At 38.6% G+C, this 23,025-nt stretch overlaps 1 protein-coding gene across 5 annotated transcripts in view; it reads left to right on the top strand.

The window, feature by feature from the left end:
• Window positions 1–23,025, top strand: part of zbtb16a (zinc finger and BTB domain containing 16a) — a 128,852-nt gene that overhangs the window by 88,003 nt on the left and 17,824 nt on the right. For 2 of the 5 annotated variants that reach the window (XR_010912158.1, XR_010912157.1), the window contains exon 5: window positions 10,385–10,407. The exons of the other annotated variants lie outside the window; for them this stretch is intronic. The gene's annotated coding sequence lies outside the window, so the exon portion shown is untranslated. The remainder of the gene's footprint in view (window positions 1–10,384; window positions 10,408–23,025) is intronic. 5 annotated transcript variants of the gene reach the window in all.

Here is a 23,025-nt window from a genome sequence, read left to right as displayed (position 1 = left end):
GTCAGGAAGGGAGGTGGTATTCTTATAGGGGGAGAAATAGGTGGGTGGGATCCAGTAGCAAATTGGTATGTCCGTAGTGTTGCTACAGTCTGGCTGAGGGAGAATCCCCACATGGATGGATCATTGTAAACCAGAGACATCAGCCACACATCCAAAGAGACCAATAAAATGATGTGGTATGGGCAGTGGAAGGGTGAGTGGGGGGGAGCGGATTATAGACTCCCAGAGGGCTCTGCGATTCACAGGCCATAAAATGGAAGTCAGCAGGACACACACTGCAAATCTGGCCAGCCAATATTCACCATCCCCTTTCTCCCTCTTTCGACCCCGAGGATGTGTTTCAGCGGTACCTTACAATGCAACCCCAGTGAGCATGTCCCATTGTCGGACGATCTTAACTCCCTTGGATGCGGCTTTTCTCCCCTGTTACATTTGTGTGTCAGCCGTTGCGGCTTTGTTTGAGATCTGGCTGCCAAAAAAAAGATAGATAAGGAAAGAAATGGAACAGTGAAAATCAACGAAGGCCTTTTCCATCCGGGAAATAAAAAGGCCGCTTTTGTCAGGAGGTTCCCTACTTTCAGATATCCCATCGCATTTTAACCTTGGCAAGGCAAGGACTTTGAATATAAAAGGATTCGCCCAAGAGAGTGAAAAAGAGAAAGAGATGTGGAACACTGGCCCCATGTCAACAATAGCTAGGGTTCTTTTGTCCACAGTGTTATTTGAAGTAAATCTCCCTCTGTAATTAGATTGGAGCTGTTTGTGGACATCTTAGGAGAGCGTGTCAGTGTTAAAACAGAAACACACAAGGGCTCTTTTAATTTACAGTGCAAATACCTTTCGATTAGTGTGGAGAAAGAGAGGGAGGAGGGGTGTAGGGGCTGGAGAGAAGGGACAGTAGAATAGCATTTTAAACCTTTATTTTGTTGCCGGCTGAGAGCAAAAAGAGGTAATGTATGAGCAGCTCTGTTGTGTTGCTTAGGTGTGAAGCAATAAGATTAATACAAGCACAAAATGCTTATTTTTCCTTTGGCAAATTTTGCCACTGCCTTCACCACTCTGGCTTCTCGTGGTGCATCTAAAGTGAAGGAATGAGATTTCCAGCCTTTGCTCACGCACCCCATGCAAACCATTTCTGTCCCTGTCTGTCTGACAGCACTCTTAATGGTACTGAGCAGCCACGCTAATGAAAATGGCCGTTGATCCTCACTCCAAGTCTGTCTCTCAGACTCATATAAAAGTTAATGTACCCGTGACAATGACATTCAGAAGACCGTTTAGCTTTGGACAAATGCTGCATTTCTTGGTGGCAAGAGCAGCCGGGCACACAGAAATGTCCTTTTACACTGCGTGCAGCTCAATCAAAGGGCACTTAGCAGTGTCATATTGATTATGGGAGCTTAACCCCCGTCAATCTCTGATGGGTCATTTTGGCAGCCTTCCCGTAAATGGCTTCAATGAATAAGACTGCCACAACAGGAAGAGAGGGGTTCCCTCATCTAAAGTCCCTTTAAAGTTAAATGTGATATATGTTCATCAGGGGAACATGGCGTGTATGTCGGTCTCTCTCTGAGTCTTGAGGACAGAAGTAAATCATTAAGACAAAACAAGCACAGATCCTGAACCGTCCCAATTATAAAAATGACATTTGACATTATCACTCCATTTGAATGCGATTTTAGCACCCAGTTGATGAGCTGAGTGCATCTGTCTACAGGAAGTGAGCTGCCTACCAAAAATACTTAGGAACCACAGGTTTGGTGTTTTTGAGGGATTTTAAAGGCTTTTATTGAAATCCATGCGAACTAATAGAATAATAGTGTATATTCCATTTAGAGTTACTGTAAGTGGGAATTTAAACTGAAAGAATTTCATGCATCTCACATATAGTAAAAGATATATGATGTATAAGTGAACAAAACATGGATGTAAACCAGAAGCCACAAGTGTGTGATTTCCCTGAAACTCTTATGCATAAAAGAATAGTGATGATATGAGATAATAATATTCTTAGATGCTGTAGTCTCATATTGATGTGTGGAAAGTAACACTGACGTCTCTGTGCTAAGATTTTTCAGCTATGGAGGAATGTAGTCTCTCACCTCTGACATGTTCGGCTGAATTTGGCTCTTAAAGACCATTCTAGTAGCATGAAGCAGTTGCTGAACTTTTAGACAGGCAGGGGTGAAACAGAGCAGTCACTGAGTTGGGCTTGTCTTGGAGGTTGCCTGCTACAACAATACTCCGAAAAGGAACTCAAGTGGGACCCATTACACCCCACCGAGGGCAGGCTCTTATCAGTTAATAGCAGGTTTCCCTCTGAGAGCAGATTGTTTTGATAGATGGCACCTGGTCCAGCTTTTGCAACCAGTCACCAAAAAAAAAAAAAAAAGGAAAGAAATGTTCTTGGAAGAAAAAAGTTAAACAAACATTCTGTGAGTCTTACATTTTATATCCAAGATGAGTAAAGACATGGCCTGATGTCTGATTGTTTGAGTCACTGCACTTTCTAGTTTCACTTGTTTAATTGTTTGCTTGTAACAAAATGTCCTGTGCATGTTTGCTCAGGTGTGGTTTTATGAGTGAATCACCAGATTAGATGGCCTACTTGCTATAAATACACATTTTACAGTATGTGCATTGTGTATTGTGTATTAGTTGTTTTTTTTAATCATAATTTTCAATCCCACATTATACAGTACAGATTTGTAACTCAAAGATGACCTGCACGCTCTCTGCTGCTATTATTGACCCGCTGGCCCTGCTTAAAGCTGCCACAAACAGATAAACATGAGTTCATAATGAGCCAGCTTCAGCTGCCCCAATGAAACCAAGTTTTACATTAAGTGCAAAGTCTGATTCATTGCTTAAAGATACTGTAAACATTTTCAACTTATTATCTGTAGTGAAATACAATCTAAAGAAAATGTCATCTGTGACATTAGGTGAGGCGAACAAAGTATTTTAATGTCCCTAATCAAAGTGAACCAGCCGGAAAACAAATTAATAATTTTTATGTAAGATTGCAATTAACACAAATATTGCACACGTCTTTCATAATATTTAAATAGTCTCTCCTAAATATGTTAAACAAGATCCATGACTCTTATATGGAACCAAAAGCCTTTGTTTATAATTGGACTATGTCCATGATTATAAGTTTAAAACTGGAGGACCAGGAAGTTACTTTTGTTTTCAAATTACTGGAAAGATGATGATGTGAGTCTTGACGTTATAACGTTTTTCACTTGTTTCTAAACAGTTTATGAATCTTGAGTGATGTAGGTCAAAGTTGGATGAAAACATGTTGAAAATGTATATTTTTAAAAATGGAAATTATTACAAAAGCTGTGCATCTGTCATAGATATAAAAGTTTTATAAAATGCAAAGTAGTGTCTTTGTGCAAGGGCCCAGGTATATTTAGGAGCATTACAAACACTTATCCTATATAATTCTTATTATTTAGTTAGATTAAGTTGCTGTGCAGCTTCTGTCATTGTCTTTGCTGCCCTTCATTCCCACTCTCATAGCTCTCATATGTTAATGGTCTCTTAAAAATTAATTTAGCATTTAATTATGCATTTATTCACAAACAAGTCTTCCAAACTCTCTGTGGCTTCAGAAACACACACGTAAATCACCAACCAGCTGTTTTCTACACTGACCTTGGCTAACTTTCACAGCCAGGATTGTTTATTAAGAGAATTACAAGTGGTCTGTATAGTATAAAGTAGTCAGCTGCTGGTCAATCACAGTCATGGGGTGAAATAAAAAATTAAGACACAGCATCCTGCAAGACGTATTGATATTTATTGATTTATAGATATTTTGCAGGTAAAATATAGACAAAAATAAGAAAAAAGGACAAATGACAGGCGTGATACTTGAAACTGTCACAGATAAAACTTGTTTGGATAAAACAAAAATAAGGCAACATTTTCCAGGAAGTTTTAGTAAATTAGGTGAATTGCTTTGTAAGTTATTCATGAAGGTTTTAAAGAAGAAATCAACATCTCAATCATAAACCATAAACTTCAAAAAGAGGATGTGAAAAGGTAAACTTTAGTTTAGACTTTAGTCTGCTTACTGGAACACACATTATGAACAGACATGCTGGCCTACACAGTGTAAAAGATGTTTGCCTGTCTGGGCTAATGTACTTTTGAGACTAAAATAAAACCATCATTAATTTATTGGAGTACATCTATGTTTTAACTATTCCGGCTAATGGCTTTTTAGTGAACAGGGCAGAAATCAAGACTTACGTGCATTGTTGTATAGTGAAAAAATATAATCACAGTCTTATACCCTGAGGTATTAGTAAATAACAAGAAAACAAGCTGAACCCCTAGACATATATTAAAATCCAAGAAATTTTCTGTACTTTTGATTGATTTGTTTGTCAAAAATGCAGGTAAACTCTGATCACAAAAATGCTCAGAGCACTGTTAACGCTGTAATTTTGCCATTATTGAGTGTTTCTTTAGTGGCTGTTTTTAATTATTTGACATTATCTTCATTTTTCCTTCATTCTTGCTTTTCAATTGAGGAAGAATATTCCTCAGCTTTTTAACAACAACGGATGTGTTTACTGTAAACTGGAAAAAGGACTAAACAAATTAAGTGAAAATAAGTGCAAATAGTTTGGCTGCTTTTTGCTTGTTTTTGTTTGCCACCATGGTGAAGAAGTTCAGCCGTTGTTGAAATTCATTTTCTGAAGACAATTAATAAGTTAGTGAAGATTACTCATTGCCAGATTCTTGACTCTGACATGTAATGTGAGCAAAGGGAATAAAGTTAAGGAATTTGCTGAGATGGAACAATTATATTTTTACAGAAAAATCATAACCATTTAAGTTTTAATTTATAAACCTTCTCCTTGTTCAAAAACAAACAAACAAACAAAAACAAAATCCTCTGAAGGAATGTTTGGAGGCTGGGCGCACTCGTCTGACCGTGGTGTCCTCCTACAGTCCAGTTGACCAGCAGCTTCTGAGAGGTGATTGATTGGGTGGTGCTGGAGCCACCATGGACCTTTTCTGCAGCTTTAGGGGTCAGGGGTCACCTCTTCTGCAAATCTGCTTCCTTTTGTACAGTCGCAACACCAGAAAAGTAGTGTCACATCACCCCCTTCTCTTTTCTACCACTCGTCCCTCCTCCCCCTGGGAAAATGGGGGAGGCATCAATTAAATCTTTTCTCTCTTTCGCTTCAGTTCTCTCTGTCTTCTGAAGTTGTTCCATTAAAAAAAAGCAAATTCTTTAGGTTGAAATGCAAAGAGGCGACCTTTGTTAAGGTTTCCTCAGAATAAAACTGATGATAATGGAGCATGCAAGCTGTTGTAGAAACACTCCTTAATGGATTACTTAAGCAAGCAATTAGCAGTACACTAGCAGCCAGATCTCAGCATCAGAGTGGTTTAAAATATGTGTCAGTTGTAATGATGTTATGCAGCAATTACTCCTGTTAATAGATTGATGTGAAGCTGGCTGTACTGAGACATTTATATAATGCTAAAAGCAGCTTTTTCCTCTCTCTGGTGTTGTTTACAAGATCTAAAACTAGACTCTGGAATGTTTAAGTTGTAATGTGTAATCTTCTCCCACGTAATCAAAACCAAAATAAAACCATAACTGTTTGATTTAAAATCCATAATTGAGAGAGGAAACAGTGGGAAGCATTGAGGCTTTCTGGTCATCTTTAAACCCCAGAGCAGAAAGAAGGCCTGCAATGTAATCCTTTGATATGTAGTCCGTCCGAAGGGTTTGCTGAGGGATAACATTGCAATTCAGAAAATGTGGCTGGTCCTTGGCCCTCAGGGGCCAAGCCTTTGTGGTCACAGGACCAGGATTACACTTTAACCCCCACCACCACAAGCAACCAGCTCCCCCAACCCCTTTGGCTAAGGCCTAGGGTCAGGTGAAAGGCCAGGAATCTTAAACAGGGTAGAAGAGGAGGGAAAAGGAAGAAAAAAAAGAGAAAGTCTGTCCTTTAAAGCTCTCAAAATGCAGCTCTTTCATCCAGCCCTGGATTTCATTTGGATTCCTGAAGAATCCAAGTTAGTTTGTGTTTGTTCCTCTGCAGCAAACAATGTGAGATGTATTTACAGCTCCAGTCCAGTGAATATGAGAAATCAGGTTTTGTCTGAACTCTGAGTCAAACTTTGACAAGATGATAGACAAGACACAAGCCTGTGACAACTGACACAGGCAAGAGAAGTTAATTAATCAGAATTAAACACATGGCATATTGCATAGTTTTTCCTAAAACCTGTTTCCGTCTTTATTACAGACCATATGAAAATACAAACCCTGCATCCTGTGTATAAACTTATAGAAGGGATTAAGCCAATGGGTCTTTTTTGACACCCATTGTCAGCCAGAGGTGTCCATTGTCTGGCGTGTATGTACTAGATTTCAGACAGAAAGTTTAACATGCTGACGTTCGTCTTCAATAAAGCATGTGTCATCATCCATTAATGTCAAAGCTGCTTCTGTGTGTTTTTTAAAAACAGCATCATTGTTTTAAATCAATTTTTTTTATTTAAAAATTTATTTTGCTGCATGTCCAGACACTATTCAAGTCTCTCTTTTTTTTTTTTTTTTTTTTTTGTTCATTTAATGTTGGCATCCATTAAGCTTCTTTTTTACATTTCTTCTGCAGTGTCTGGTCTGAATGAGTTTTTCCAAGTAAGCAAAAAGGTATTAAAATGCAGATTACATGCTCCATTCTGGAGAAGTGTATAAACTATATTCTTACTTGTCAGAACAAAATTACATAAAGGAAGAATGTTTTAAAAGTAGTTTGTAATTTGAACTGTGCAACTTTAGATTTGTAGTTATTGTGAGTGTTTGGTGTTAAAATTGTCCAGGGCAGAGGGTGAAAATGTCCTGTGAGTGGTCACAACAGTCTCCTGTTCACATACTTAATCAGTGTTTCCTTTCATTTAATCAAATTTGATTAGGGTGTGTTGGCTCCACAAAATTGTAGTTATGAATCAGCCCATTGTGGCTGCATGTTACTGCTCAGTCACATGTGTTAAGTCAGAAATGCTGGCTGTGTTTCTTTTTGCTGCGTGCGTTAGCTCCTGACCACCCAAGTATACTCGGAGACGTTGTGTTTGTGTCTGTTGTGTGCCGATGTCCGGTGTGTAAATCAGCTCGCTCACGGACCAGATGCACCAAGGAAATGATGGGGTCAAGGTGCGAGAATATCGGAGAATATCCCCCACCCAAAAAAAGTTTGAATTTATAGCAGCAAGTCTGGGTCAGAGAACTAGTGGTGTCTCCTGACACCACACTATAATTTCCTGGGCTCTGTCCAGAGAGAAATATGGCCTGGAGACAGAAAGGAAGAGCTAAAGATAGAGATGCAAAGTGGCAATGCAACAAGGCGAGGGATAGACAGTGGGGAGATGTCAACAATTTACACATTGTTTCCTAATTCTCTTCCATTTTACATTAAGCACACATCTCAGAATGTCTTTCATTAAGTCTTAATGATTCTTAATGACACTCAAGGAACAAATAAAAGGCTCATCAAAGAATCTTTCTGCTCCAAGAGGTAAAAAGATAATGCTACTGATGTTATATTTCTTTAGTTCCAAGCAACTGAATTGATCCTACTAAGTTTCAGTTGTGTCCAAGCCGAAATGATTTAGTTTTGAAGTATGAAGTGATTGATTTAAAAATTATATAAACATTCCTTTTCTTGAAATGATACAAACCGGAAAAAAGTTTTTTCTAAATGAGTCCCCAGGTTTCTTCTGTGCTATTTTTTTATTGAGATGTTGTTGCTTTAGTAAAGGATTTTTAAAAGGGAACAAATTATTTAGAAAAATGTATTTAGACTTAATGCACAGTGTTAGGGGAATCCTATGTGGGAGTCTTTGGTGGATATTTTCCTTTTTGACTAAATTTTTGTTGTTTTCTGAAAGCAAACTCTTTTGTTTGCTGTATTTTTTCCAAATTTATCCCTGGAAAGTGCATTAAGGCTCATTAGAATTGTCTCGTGATTTAAAACAAAGGCAAAATTAGCAAAAATAATGACATTTTTGAAAGCACAGCCTGACCTGCCAATTATTGCAACAATATTAATGGATATATTACTCTGTGTTTTCCCGCAGCTCTTTGTAAACTTTCTGTGACAAAGCACTATATATTTTGCATATTATAGCTTTTTCTGTTCTTCTCCTTTTAAGTGATGCAATTTCTATTATATTTCTTCCTGGATGCCCTCAATTAATATTTGCTACTGCTATGACCTAGTTTTTATTTAGCAGTTTATGACAGTTTACTTTAAATAGTGAGCATTCAGTAAAAAAAAATCAAAGATTTTATTAAACATCTGACCATGAAATCAGTTTAAGCTGTTTCTCATTTACATGTATTTTCACAAGAATTTTCCATTATGAAGTATTCTTGTGCCTCATTCTTTTAAGATGTTTATTTTCACGTAAATCTTAGAAGAGGACAAAATATGCAAGAAACAATTGAATTGTCTCACTCCAGCCGCAAAAGAAAAAAGTCCAACTGGTTCATATGAGACCATGTGCCTGTTAGAGTGGCTGTTGCAATGCATCCTGAGTTTAGACTAGAATTTAATAACATGTTACTGTGTCTATGTGAGAAAAGCATGTTAGTGAAACCGTATTTACCCTCTGTGACCCTCAGTGCTCGGAAACAAACACCTGACCCTCTAAACTACTTCTCAGCCATTAACTGTCTCAGCCGTGGACACTGAGGCTGTTAAATCTTACCATATACCGTATAAGAGGCTTTTTGCTGGAGGCAAACTCCTATGAACTGAAAGGTCATGTGAGGACTTCTCTGCTTCCCTGTTGCTCTGGCTCTCCAGTGGGAACCAGTGAGCTGCATGTAAAGACAGAGGAGCGCCCCCTGTTGTCCAGAGGCTGCACTGAAGCCGGCAGACAAGTGTCTCACACATGGCACCCAGTACAAGCACATCACTGCTTTATTCCCACTCATCTGTATCGCCTGTTCTTTATTCAGAGGTGACTTTATGGGGCCGTTTTGTTGCGATCGGTGCTATCATCGCCATTATATGATTATCTTCTACTAATCTCTCCAATGTAATAGTCCTGCAGGACCAATTTCTGGAGCTGGATCGTTTCTTATCTGCATTTTTAGGCAATCTGGGGCAGCAGCCTTCTCACTTCTCTCTAGAGATGGAGGCTTAAGATGATGGTCTTTTAGTAATGATTTCATTTCTGCCTTCAGTGAATCCCAATTTGATCATCATGAATGAGCGTATTCAGTTCAGCTCAGTGGAATTTAGAATCGAAGTATGAATTTGTAGGAGCACACACTAATGGTGAAAACATGAATATATGGTAAATCTGTACGCTTCAACATTTGTTCCTAACCTAATGTGTTAAGTAGATATTTTTCAAAGGGTTTATGTTTCAAAGATAATTTTAGTATTAGTTTTAATTCCTCCTGGGGTGGCGGCTCTTTGTGAGTGCTATTTTAGAAACCACAGGTGGGCACATACAGGTGGTTGTTAACAGTCCTGGCACTGAATGCACTTGTTTTCTCTCCTGTCTTGCTCTCCCTCTCTCGTTCTCTCTCTGTCTGAGAAGCTTTTGTGCCTTGCTGAGTTTCTCAGCTGCCTTTGATTTTTCCCGTACGAATGTGGAAAACATGAACCTCCGCTGCTCTCATCTGCATGAGCATGTACACAGCAAAATGACTACAACTACATGCCGCCCAGTGATATTGTGATAAGTGGACTTCCCTGGTGAAAAAAGATGAAGATGGGAATTAAATCAAAGCTGTAGTTTATGTGTGCGGCTGTCTTTTCTTCTTTTTCTTTGAGAAGAACAATGAAACGTCGGGTTTGTGCAATGAGTGGATTAGCATGTTTTAATATGGGCATTTTTCAGTTGGGTTTAATTTCAGTTGTTCAGTGTTTTAACCAGATGAATTATACCAGAGTTTAGGCACTAACTTTCAAATTTTTTTGAAATATGTTTTAATGGTAGCATGTGCACCATAACAAGGTACTAACATCCAGGTACTAAATCATTTGGATTTTTCTGCACTTTCAATATTAAATTTCCTGGCACGGCGCTTTCCTATAATTAAGTTATGTATTGTTATGAATTGATTTCTTAAGTGAAAATAAAAACTCTTTCACTTTAAAAATTAATAATTTTAAGATTTAAGTTTGAAAACCTTTTTTTTTTTTTAATATTGGAACAATATTCAAATTATATTGGGTCCTGCACGTCTTCTAATGATTCTCATGCATGTTCCAGTGTGATGTTAATATTTACAGTATGCTTTATAATTTCAGTTGGCCAGATTCCTTTTTTCTTTCAGTTTAATATTTATTTTCCATTTTCTCCTTCTTACTTGTTGCAGTTGTGAGTCACTTCACCCCCACGGTAATTATTAAAGTTTCATCCTTTTTCTTCCTCTTATTGCTGTATGTATGATGGCACAACAGCACATTACTGTATGTAGTAGCACCAAAGGACGCAAATGAATGAAATGAGGCCAAGACTTTATCACAGTTGTAAAGGAGAGTGCGAACAACCCTGTGCACAATCCCACAACCTCCAAATCAATTTCCTTTAAATGGAATTAAGTGAGATTGAGGCACACACTGTATTAGTTCTTCAAAACACAACCCTCCTAGCAACTCTAAAATACACTCACTTTGCTTCCTCCTCTCCGGCGGCTGCCGCTTTCCCCTCGATGGGGTTTGATCGACACACAGCTGATCTATAAATAAAGGCTTTTCTTCTAACCCACAAAGTCCTGTCAGCCGCTCGCAGTTTGGCTCCAAGGTCACAGCTGTCTGAACTCTCCTTTATTGCATCCATTCACCACTTGTTTGGGAATTGGCTTTGAATGCACTTAAAGCAAATGTAAAACGATGGAAATGGACATATAAAATGAATAATGGCCACATATTTGTGCATATCTGGTGTGATGCAGTAAAGCCACCTGAATGCCTTTTTAATACCTATAATCACCCATTTAACTTGCATACACACTCTTCACAGTAAGTGAATGGTATCAACCAGATGTTTCACACAAATGGGCACTAAGACGATATGAATCATTACATTTTCGTTTTTAGGCCTCTGTATTTAAAACACACCATGATGCAGTTTGTAATTTAGTGGTCCAAACCTTTTTGTAAAACCTTTTTCGACTGCTTTTTATTCTTTTTACAATAAAAAAAAAAAATATAATCCATAATATCTTATAATTATGTTGTTCAGTCACACTTGTGTGTACAGTGTTTGGAGTCACAGCCCGGCTGCTTCCTTGTGGCATGTTGACAATTGTTTTGCATTGCAAGAATGGCGCAGCCATCACCAGCTTTCCACGTTTTTCTCTTCACATTCCTTCTGCAGAGAAAACATCCTGTATGTGCATTAAATGTTAACCTCCTCAACAATGGAAGCTTGTAGTGCTCTGTGACTTTTCTCTCAGATATCCACCCCTGTACTCATCCTCTGCTACTCCCAACAAAAGGCCCACGTTAACTACATTAAGCCAGCCGAGAGGCATGCCATCTCCATTGTACCTAATACCTTTATCATCCAGTAGCGATTTGGCTATGCCTCTCCCTGAGCATTCACATATGATTTGCTGTTAAGGTTACACACATCAGATAGCCTCCTTCTCACAGCCCCAACACCCCTCATCCCTGTCCCACCCCTCCCTACCATTCTTCCCAAGCTGTGTGAGAAAACAAAACAAACACCCCATCCTGCCCGGTGTGTCTTTGTTGGAAGGGATGGAGAGTGCTGAGTGTGTGTGTGTATGTGTGTGTTGTGCTTAGGACAGTAGAGTGAGGTGCTAAAAGCCTTTTGTCCAGCAGGAAAGACGATGTCAGCAGCCCCAGAGAGGAGAAAAAGTGAGGGGGAGTCGGGGTCATTTAGCTTTAGCCTTTTTGTGTGCATCTGTATATGTGTGTATGGGTCGGAGGACCTAAGAGCCTGTGACTAATGTGGGTTTGCAACCCCGTCCCCCCAGCCCCCTTTTTCCTTTTACATTGTCTGCCCCCACTGTCCAGATGGCCAGTGAGAAGAATAAATCCTGGGAAGGTGAGGAGAGATTTGGGATTCCATTGCAGGACAGGGGGTAAAGGTGGGGGGTGATGGGAGGTTGACATGGTTTGGGTGGAGCTGGCTAAGTCAGTCTCAGTCCGTCTGGCCACAACAACCCTTTAAGGGAGCAGAGAGTGATCTGTGAGTGAGAAACATCTGTTTTTCTTTTGTTCTTGTTTTTTATCTCTTATGATGGGATCTAGCTTAAATGAAGACGAAATTGTAAGTTTACAGTAAAAAACACGAACTGAGACAAACAAGCCGGCATTTGCAACAGTAGCACATGTTATCGGAGGTGTATGAAGGATCTTGATCAAAAGATTTAAATAGCAGCAGTAGCAAAAGTGAACATAATGAGATATTGTTGGCACCCACATAACTTTCATAACATTGCTTAATAAAATATTGGTATTATGAAAAATGACTAGAGGAACCCTAATTCGGTTGTATACTGTTGTGACCAGTCTCTTAGTTTGTTTTGACCATTACAATTTTGTGAATTTGTGTAATAAAATTACACATAAAATTTATGGGGCTCTGAAAATTAGGGGAAAATTAAGAAATGTTGGCGCTGAAAGTTAAAATGCATCAGTTAAAGATGTTAGATAATTAAAATCAAATGTTATTTAATTTTATGAAAGAAATGGTGACAAAGTGTTTTGCTGTTTGCTGACTGATGAAGCTTTAAGTTTCGTTTTAATTTTTGTATGTCAGTCAAGATGTGCAGGAGGCAATAATTGTATTATTCCAATCTTAATTTCAGTGTTTCAATCAGTACTGCGTGTACATATACATATTTTAAACATCCACCATGAAGCTCTGAAAATACAGGAAGTGTAAGTACTCTAATACACACCACTTCTCATTTGTTAGACATAAATAACTATAACATAATGACACAGTGTACATTTTATTTTATACCATTATATTGTAGCACAGTCAAGTTTCCATAAACTCAACAGGTACCCTATGACAAACAATTTATTCTATGCATCAACAGCACAGCACTTTTTTTCTGAAATACATGTTTCTACTTATATTTTACCTTATTCATTAATGAAAATATGTTTCCTCTATAGATCTGTATTTTCACTTGGCAAGTGTGCGATGATATTATCTTTCACATGGTTTGACTCGCTAAAAACAATGCTTACAGAAACTCTTCTGTACTTCTAGCTTCCAACATCGTACATTGATCTGGTTTGTGGAGGCTGCATGGAAAAGATAGACAGTTTAGGTGTTTAAAGAAAACAGAGGAGTGGGACAGAAAGAGTTTGTTTTGTGATCAAAGAGGAACGAAGTAAGGGAATAGTTAAAATGGTGATAGTCTGCAAATCAAAACCCAGAGTTGACTACTAGTCATTGGTTTGTACAGACATGACACAGGCAGCATACACTGACATTTTGGCACTCCTTGAATTGGGCAGGAATCATGTTTTTGCTTTGTCTTTCTTTCATCTTTTGTCATTTATGTTTTCAAACCTTAAAAATCCAGTATTATTCCTCAGGGCTTTTAATTGGGGTTTGTTTACATCATTTGATCCTTTCACTTGTCACAGATTAAATTCTCTTATTTATGTACACAGCCTACATTTGTATTGTATGTACCTCCTTAGAGGTTTAGTTAAAAACACTTATTTTTGCAACCAGTGCATCAGTATCAGATCTGAAAGGATTTTTTTTTTCATGTTCAAGATCATTAATCTTGGTGACAGGAATTTACATCAGCTGAGAGTTTCACTGATATATTTAGAGTGAAAATGTCTCCATTTCCTGTTAAAGAGAAAAATAGGACTGCACTCAAATGTGGTGCTTCATCTGTAAACACACAATTGAGCATTTTATGTGGAGAAAACAGGGTATACAAATGACCAAGCTGTGCAGATTTCTCCGTGGGATACTCAAACCTCCTACTGAATGTTGTCATTTATTTTCATTGGTTTCCTGCAGTAATGGACTTCGCTTGAACAACATCTTTGTATTTAACCTTGAGAATAAGTGCATATGTGCATTTATGTAGTCACAACCACACACGCAGACACGCACTTAACTATAATAATGCTCATCTCACTTACTTTTTTTTTCTTCTACACAGCACATTTTGCTTAGCTTTTTGCAATTTCACAAAGGGTCACAATGTAAATTAAGCATTTTAATTTAATACAGAATCAGTTCTTCTCTACAGGCCAGTGTTCTTTTGATGTACACGTACTTGTCTTGGAGACACTCGTATATAATATTGAAATATACAGTATATGCACTGTATCACTTGATATGACATTAAAAAAAAACTTGTCTAACAGTTGTTGCAGCATAACATACAAATTCCCTATGATGCATAACAATATTTTTACAATAATAATTGTGAATACAATGCTTTTTTGTTCCTCTAATGTACTCATTCCACTCCCAAAGATAACCTCAACATCTTAACCTCTTTTCCTCAGTGTAACTGTCTCTAACTGCCGAAAGGAAAAGAAGAAGAAGAAAATAACACTTTTGTGTTCAAGATTGTGCCTTTTATAAAGTGCTAGCTTCATTAACAGCAATATTTTTCATACCTTACCTGTAGTTTGTGGCTAGCCAAAGCTAATACAGGATAAAAGATTGCAGAGTATGAAACAAATAAGAGCCACCAGCAGCCTACAGTAACGGCTTGTGGACTCGAACTGTCTTTAATGTATTTATTTAAGTTCTTTAGTATTAATTCAGTTCCTTCTCAGAGGCCCCTACTGGCCCTTTACCAGTTCTGCAGCCCTGGCCAGGCGCCTCTCATTGAACACCCCCCAACCGGCAGAGGAAGAGTGAGCCAGTTGTCATAGCCAGGCTGGCTGAGAGTTGGGCAGGCCAGCTGTAGCACAGGAGCTGTTCCCTCTCTTTTCCACTTCATTTCCCCCCCTCCTCCTCTTTGCTTCCATCCATCCCTCCTCCCTCCCTTCTTTTTTTCTTTTCTCCCCTTTGCCAGTGGACTAGCACTCTGTCCATGCTGAGTTCCACTGTGCCCAGTCAGCTGTGGCAGAGCAAATGGCATTTCTTTGTTTCTTCACTCTCTCAGAGTTTAAGTGCAGTCATATGTTTTCAAGTGGTAAATATATACTGATTACTGAGATATGGCCATCAGAAATAAAGGACGCAAAAAGTCACCCATTTGTGTGTGTTTTTTTTTCTTTGATAAAGCACCACTTTGTTTGTCACTCTTTGCTCTTACGCTCAGAGTAATTTCTTTTAGAGAGTATCAATCACTTTATTATGTCAGTTATAAGAGATTTGATGGAGACTACACATTCAGGAACCTGTGGAGCATTTTGCTTACAATTATGCTAACTATAATAACAAGCAAACAAAAGTAAAAGAAACTACATCATTTCCATATTTGACCCACTGTAGAACAGAGCCAGGTCCAGACAGAGCACTCTCTCTGTTTCCACCCCCCCCCCGCTCTCCTTGGTATGAATCTGCCGTATCTCATTCCCCAGTGCTAATTCCAATTTAATTGCCAGTAGCCCGAAGCCTCCTCAATAGGAGTAACAAATGGTTTGATTCTGTAGACTTCATCAGACTGCATTTTAAATGCGACACAGTAACCCGGTGCGAATGCCAATGATGCCTGGCGAGTAGCTCCTCTGTTTACTAATTATCCTTTTTCTTACTCCGAGCCACACTGCACAAGTTGTCTGATTAAATCGGATTTGTGGGAATTGGAGGGTGGTGTAGGTGGGAGCTCTGGTGGTGGTGGTGGGCGAGGAGAAGATGTCAGGGGTGGTATTAGTGGGGGGGGGGGGGGGGTTGGATTGGATGGAGAGCATGGTCCATCTTTGTAAATCATCGGCAAGTTCACAACCAGAAGAGACTTGCGGTGCAACTGTAAATCACGATAAAGGGCTTTGCCACTGTTTCTCATGTTGACAATGATTTCCAGCTTGCATCGTTTATGATCTTTACAGTCAGCATGGTGGTGAGGAAAAACAAACAAACACTGGTAAATACATTCTACTGACATTTCAGAATTGATATCCACTGCAGTCATGCAGGAAAATGGTTTGAGAATTTCTTAGAGAGGGGTGTGTGTATGTGTGTTTATATAAGATGAACTAAATGTAATTATTATTATACTGGCTTATATGCAACTATGGAAAATTCTTAAAAACTGAAACAAAATATATCTTTTTTGAAGACAGTAATTATATAGTTCCTGTATATTTGGTGCTGTGCATTGTTCAAGGTAAAAATAGTTTTTAAGATGACAAAGGAGCTATACAGGAAAGAGTAATAACGTACCGGGCACTTGGTTACACAGACAATATTTGTTAGTAGGATTAAATCATTTGTGGATTTTGGTCTTGGCTGGTGATAAAAACGGATTTATCCTCTAAATCAAAGTACACTTGAGGCCATTGGGAAAACTGAAAAACAATTGACCATTAAGCCTTCTTAATAATGTAGTATTATCCATCATAACATCCTACAGATCCTGAGTAAGCTCTACAATTTGAGTAATAATGTGCAAATATAGTGAAGTGCTCCAATTGCTACAGTAGGAAGAAAATATGGCGAGGCTGTGATGCTGTGTCGATGAGGAAATTTGCACTGCTATAAAGACCTCTCCCTGTCAACTAAATGGCCAGTTGAGCTGCCATATGGTTGTGCTGACATTATCTCTGGGTAATTAATATGGCATCTCGCCTGGCATCTGGTGGCATTAATCTAGCTGGGAGCAGTTCATCTTACAATGTCAGAGCTGCTGCAGGCCCGATGTGAATTATCGCTGCCCGATGGAACTGGGAGGCAGGGACGAAACAAAACAAAACACAGCAGAGCAGGGTTTGTTGGCTGTGTGTTATTATAATTTCCTTTAACAGAAACAGCCTTTTCTTTGATTTCCTTATGTGAAGAGCGATAGGTTCTTTGATCTCATTTCTCATTTAGGAAATCTCTAAAGTCACTAGTGGATTCAACCTATCAATGTGCAAATACAATGTTGTTCAAATATTTTTTTTTTCTTTATTAACACTACACAATATTACACTTGGTCCCAGTTCTGTGTTATTTACTTGTACTATAAATCCACTTTTGTGATGGTGTGTTATTGTTATGGGTGTTTCAATTTTGGTATAAAAGAATCTAGAAAAAAGCCTTGTCTACCTGTGGCCACTCAGCATCAACCAATAAGTGCTTTTGTTTTATCTAAAACCTATTTAGACTTGTTTTTAACATATCTTCAGTTGTGGTTGTTTTTCATGTAAAAAAAAAAAAACAAAACTTGCTTTTTAAACATGTCCATAACATGGGATTTGGATAACGTTAAATCTGTGCATGGCTAGAAGTAAACATTTGATACTTTGTTGTCTAACTTCAGTGGTTTTTCCTCTGCATACTGATGTAGAGCTCTCTCATTCTCTTTCTGAAGTTATTTCTCTTCCCCCCCAGTTTGATCAATAAGTGGTTCTGTGGAGGTGTTTTAAATGAATTAGCAGTTGCACAAACATTACATCTTATTTTCTTTCTCATGGTGTCCCTGTTTGTACATACATACACAAGGTGCCATGTTACGTGGATCCTGGGCCACTGATTGCTTCATGTGTCTATGTTTTGAAGCACATACAGTAGGAGGAACCAGATTGTTAATCTGGGCTGAGAAAAGAGGATTTTAGTGAGTGCTGTGTACAGATACAGGAAGTCCTTATACAAGCTGTGCATGGTCAACGTTGGATTAGTCTGGACATTAGGTGATCGATACAGTTCTGTGTCCTCTTCTCAGCAACAAGTGGAACATTAAAAGTTTCATGTTCGTATTTTTGTGGCCCTCTCTCACGTAGTCTCACGTTTATGTTCGTCTGTGATTCCATCGCCATTGAAGTAATTCTGTGATGGCTGCAGCTCGAGGTGTATTGAGGCATGTTTCTTGTTCAAGTCACGACAGGATTATGATCACCAGTTCAGAGATAATGACCATCTGTGAGGAAGATTATGTTGCTGGATGCAGCAATTAAACTTTCTTAACCTCCGGAACCATAAAACTGCCTTTAATTTGCCCTTGGCTTTTTTTAAAGCAAGGAGAACAACTTTACACTCTATAAATATACACTGTATGACAGTGTCACTGCATTCAATGTACATGTTTAATTTGTGAGAGCATGTTGGTCTCTGGGGACGCATGTCTTCATTTGAGAGGTGGGGCTGGAGGAGCACCTTTTGGTGGAACTATATGGCCCAACAGTTATCCACAGTGTTCCTGCTAGCCAGCAATATGCCAGAACTGATGACTGAATCCTAACATTTCATCTGGGACCTTTTCCAGTGCATACAAGAATAAATTACAGAAGGCACGTATTTGTTCATTCATAACAAGATCCGTTTCTCTAGTGACACCCCATGGAGGCGGAGGTAAAAAGGTGCTCGCCGACCTTTTCAGAACAGCTGTGACCTAATGCGTGATGAAGCCTGACTGCAGATTAGAGTAACAACACACTTGTAGTCTAGGCAAAGTTAAAGAGCAGCGGGAAGGTTGATTTTTGTTCCTCACACCTCGCTCTGCCCACACAGGCAGAATTGTTGTGACTGGTGTTTGTGTTGACTGTCGGTTAGATGGTGGCAGCTAGCAGAGCTGAGAAATCAACAGAGCACCTGGTAGGATGGATGTTGTTGTGACTGATTGTTGAAGCCTCTGCGTTTGCTGGTGTAGAGCAAGATTAGTTCAAGACAAGAAAGGCAGAAATGAGTCAAAAAATCATGAACAGCCCAATGAGTTTAACCTTGACACATAGTGTTTACCTTCAGGATGAAAAAATAGGATGCCTGTGCTAATGGAAAGTAAGGAAGCCACCTAAAAAGGTGTGTGTACATTTGTGGTATCAATCTGTAATACAGAAAAACTCTCATTCAGCAAATGTTGCCTATTTGTCTACTATTATTTTCTTTGTTGGCCTTCAGCATATTTGTCGTATCAGCGGCATTATTGGCAGTTTGGTCAGTTTCCTCGACACCTCACTTGATCTGTGAAAAACCAAAGAAAGCCGCAAAGGAATCTGAGAATAGTTGGATTTCCTCTTTGTGACTACATGTGTTCCATGTTCCATCTGAACATACAATAGTTAACTCAAGGAACATATATGAACACTCACAAGACATATATATATATATATATATATATGTGTATATATATATATATATATATATATATATATATATATATATATATATATATATATATATATATATATATATATATATATATATATATATATATATATATATATATATATATATATATATATACATATACATATATATAGCTGGACTTGAATGCAAACACTTTTATGTTATTAGACGTCAAACTGAATCAAACTAAGACACCTGCAATTAATGTAGGTGTGTGACACACCTACATTCGGTCCCTATTCTTTCCTCTCTATAGATAAACTATAGCTTACTATAGATTGCTATTGACAAGAGCGTCACAGAGGTTGAGGGCTGTGGTAATAGCCTGTGATTGAACACCTTGTGCTGAGGTCCCGCTGCTCTCTGCCTCATTAACTCTGGCAGGTCCTCTGTTCAGCACGCTGCATTGCAGACCACAGTCAGGACACATTTAACTGTCTCAGCTACAGTCCAAGACATACAAGCATTAGGGATGGATTTAAAGATGGCTTTTAAGACTTTAAGGCTTATTTGAATCATCTTGGAGCTGTTAAACTAAGCTGAATGTTACTATAATAGTCTTTATTATACTTTAAATCTGTTAATTCCAAATGTGAAAAGCAGGAAAGTCTTTTTTTTTTTTTTTTTTTTCTTAATGTGAGACAAAGACCTTTTTTATGAGTTCTACGACTGTCTGATAGATTTTCTGAGTCTGCAGACTGGTTTGTTAGTTTGTGGACCAAAATCACAAATGGCTATAAAAATTGGGTTTGATATATTGAAAATCTCAAAGACTAAAATATTTTAAGAATTCCTCTGCTTTTTAAGAGCTTTTAGGTACATTGGTGTTTGCTGCATGTCATATTCAGTAAAAGTACCTATACTCAATGGCCTGCCTCTAACCTTAGGCCATTTCTTTGCTCTGTGCCCATCCGGCCACTGTCACCTCCCATCGGGGAGTATTCCTCTCCATTACCGGCCTCTGTCCGTCCTCCACTTAAATAACAGCAGCCCTGCCACTCCATGCCCATTAAGATACTGCCGGGGCCACATACACAAACATCCACAAACTGCCAGGGCCTTTATAAATAGATGGCGGGAGAAAGAGAGCGAGGCTGGTTAGAGGAGGTAAATTATTCCAAAACAGCTAAACAGGACTGAGACTAAGAACCCCCCACCGCTCCAGCTTCTCCAGCTCCTCCTTTCAGGTGTCACTTTGGGCTGACTCAATTTTACACTGTAATGGACCTCCTGGGTCAACTACTTTTCTCCCACCTTTCCTTCCTTTTTTATCTCTCCACTGCTCTCTTCATCTATCAGCAGCCGACAACACATTTACTCACTTTCCTCCAACACACAGACATTATTCCCTGTACTGACTGTATAGTTTGTAGCACTTAATTTAGTCTAGCTCTAATCAGGGTTCACACTACACTTTACTCCAAACTGCAGTTTAAGACACAAATGGAAAATGATGGCGAGTAGCCAGTAGATTTCCCAGACTGTGGAAAGTGTGGATCTAACTTTGAAAGGTTATTGCAACAAAACAGGATTGTTTTAAGCTCACATTTGTGTCTGTCAGTTTAACTTTAGGAGTAAGTTACATAGAACATAATTTTTCATTAATTAAGATTTATGTTTCCATCCTTGGTGTTTTTAAAGAAGCCCATTGTTGGCTAGTAGAGCCTTCTTGAAGAACCAAAGCGTCCGTTTCTGTACTGTAGGAGGAATGAGATGGCTATGGTCCCGTTCATTTGTTCATCTGACTGTAGATGCTGTAGAGGTAGTTGGACCCTTCCCTCGTGTTAATGAAGAGAAAGATGGACTTAATTTAATTAGCTATTTTCTACCATTAAGGCCTTCTGCTCAAGTAGAGTATGGGTCCTATAGTTGTAATTTTTGAGTGTTTGCAATGGTTTTGTGTGATTTAGAAAGCAGCCTGTTTAAATGTAAATTACTTCCTATAGTGGCAAGTTTATTCTGCACCAGTTCACTTTTCTCTGGTTGTCACACTGTTTGCTTTCTGTGTTACTCTCCATCTGTCTCATGTTGCTTTGAAAACACACCTATCAAAGCAGTGACTGTTTGACTTATTTTAAAGTTGATACACGCTGGATGACACATATTACATGGCATTCAACCCAATGTGACTCGCCACTGTAACTGCTCTGACTTCAAAGAAAAACTCTTTTAAGTGTAGCCCTTCCACTTTTGTTCAGATTGTGAGATTTGTTTGTGTGTGTGGGTGTGTGTGTATCTGGGTTTCGTATTTCCACCATGTCCACGCCTTAGCCCAGACCTGAGGTCAGAGGTCAGCTAACTTTTACATTCCTAAACCTCTCTTTTCCCTCCAATTTTCCATCTTTGAGTGAAATCTCAAATCCCCCCCCCCCCCCCCCCACCAGAGAGTCCTAGAGTCCTCTGCCTTTTTAAGCCACAGTCAGACCCCGGATACATGAGAAAGTAAGAAGTAAAAGTCAGGTAGAGAGAGAATTGAGGTAAATAGGAGGCAGACTTGTCAATCAAAGCCACTTAAGTACCTGGTCTCGTAGAGGGATTCAAAAAGCAATCAACCCCAGTCAATAGCCCTTTCATTGATTAAAAACAGAGAGGAAATAAACAGACAGGCCAGGACAATAAAACATGGCAGAATACTAGTTTGACACTAGTTAGATTTATCCCAGTTGCATTTATACATACTAGTACCATATGACCAACCTTACTGCTAATAATCTTTTACAAAGTACATTGTTTTAAAACATTTTCATGTACATAACCTTTATTTAGTTTTACAGATACAATGATAATGTGACACACAACAAGTCACTGAGGTTTTACATTTGCCTGTAATGGGCAGTTGTAGAGAAGAAGTAATTCAGTTTACTTCCCTGAAAAATCTAAAAGAAGAACTTGATAGTTAGCATGAACAATGACAATGAGGTGCAGTGTGAATGACAACATTTAGTAGCCATATAAAGTTCTGTTGTCATCTATAGCAAAGACGAAAATAAGGTTGTCCTAATGAAACATTGCAGTTTCATTAATTTGATTAAAAGAAGATTAATAGACGAAGACAGCATATAGAGTTGAAACCTTAACCAACAAGCAAACAAACAACACTGAATTTAAATTGTGTCTTACAAAAGGATTCTGTTTGCATCACCAGTGCTGTGGCTAAAATAAGAACTTTTTATTTGAGGTGGAGCTAGAAGAAAGCACCTCATTGGCATTAGAATTAGAAAGGTTCTTTTTAATGCACCATAAGTGCTGGGTATATTTAATGTCAATCTGCTCAATAGAACAAAATATTTTGAACTTTTCAACTGCCCTATTAGTGAGTTTAAAGAAAAAGCCAATGGGTCACCAATCCAGTAGCATTTCTTCTGGGACCATGTATATAACGTCTCCTCTGCAGAGCTGACAAATTAGAGTATTGCCTCCAAATTCAAGATCAACAAGGATCTAATGAAAATTTGACTCTCCTGCAGAAACATCTGCCGTCTTTCCTGCAATGCACAAAATGAATCAAAGACAAAACTGAAGACAGAAGGGAAGGTTTGTCAATATTTATTTCTCTCCCCTACATGCAGCAAAATTAGATTTTTTTTCTCCCTTTGGCATCTACATCACCACCTTCTCCATTATGAATCTATCATTACCTGCTTTCCTGCAGCTCTCCTCTACCCTTTCTCCTATCATCATCCTCCAGCGGTGCATCCTCCCTCCATCACCATTCTTTAGCGTGTACAGAGCAGCCAAGACAGTGATTGATCTGGTATGGAGGTTGTCATGGGCCCTCCT

Source organism: Channa argus, chromosome 22, assembly GCF_033026475.1.
Source record: "Channa argus isolate prfri chromosome 22, Channa argus male v1.0, whole genome shotgun sequence".
Lineage (NCBI taxonomy): Eukaryota > Metazoa > Chordata > Actinopteri > Anabantiformes > Channidae > Channa > Channa argus.
This window is presented reverse-complemented; position numbering and strand designations above follow the sequence as displayed.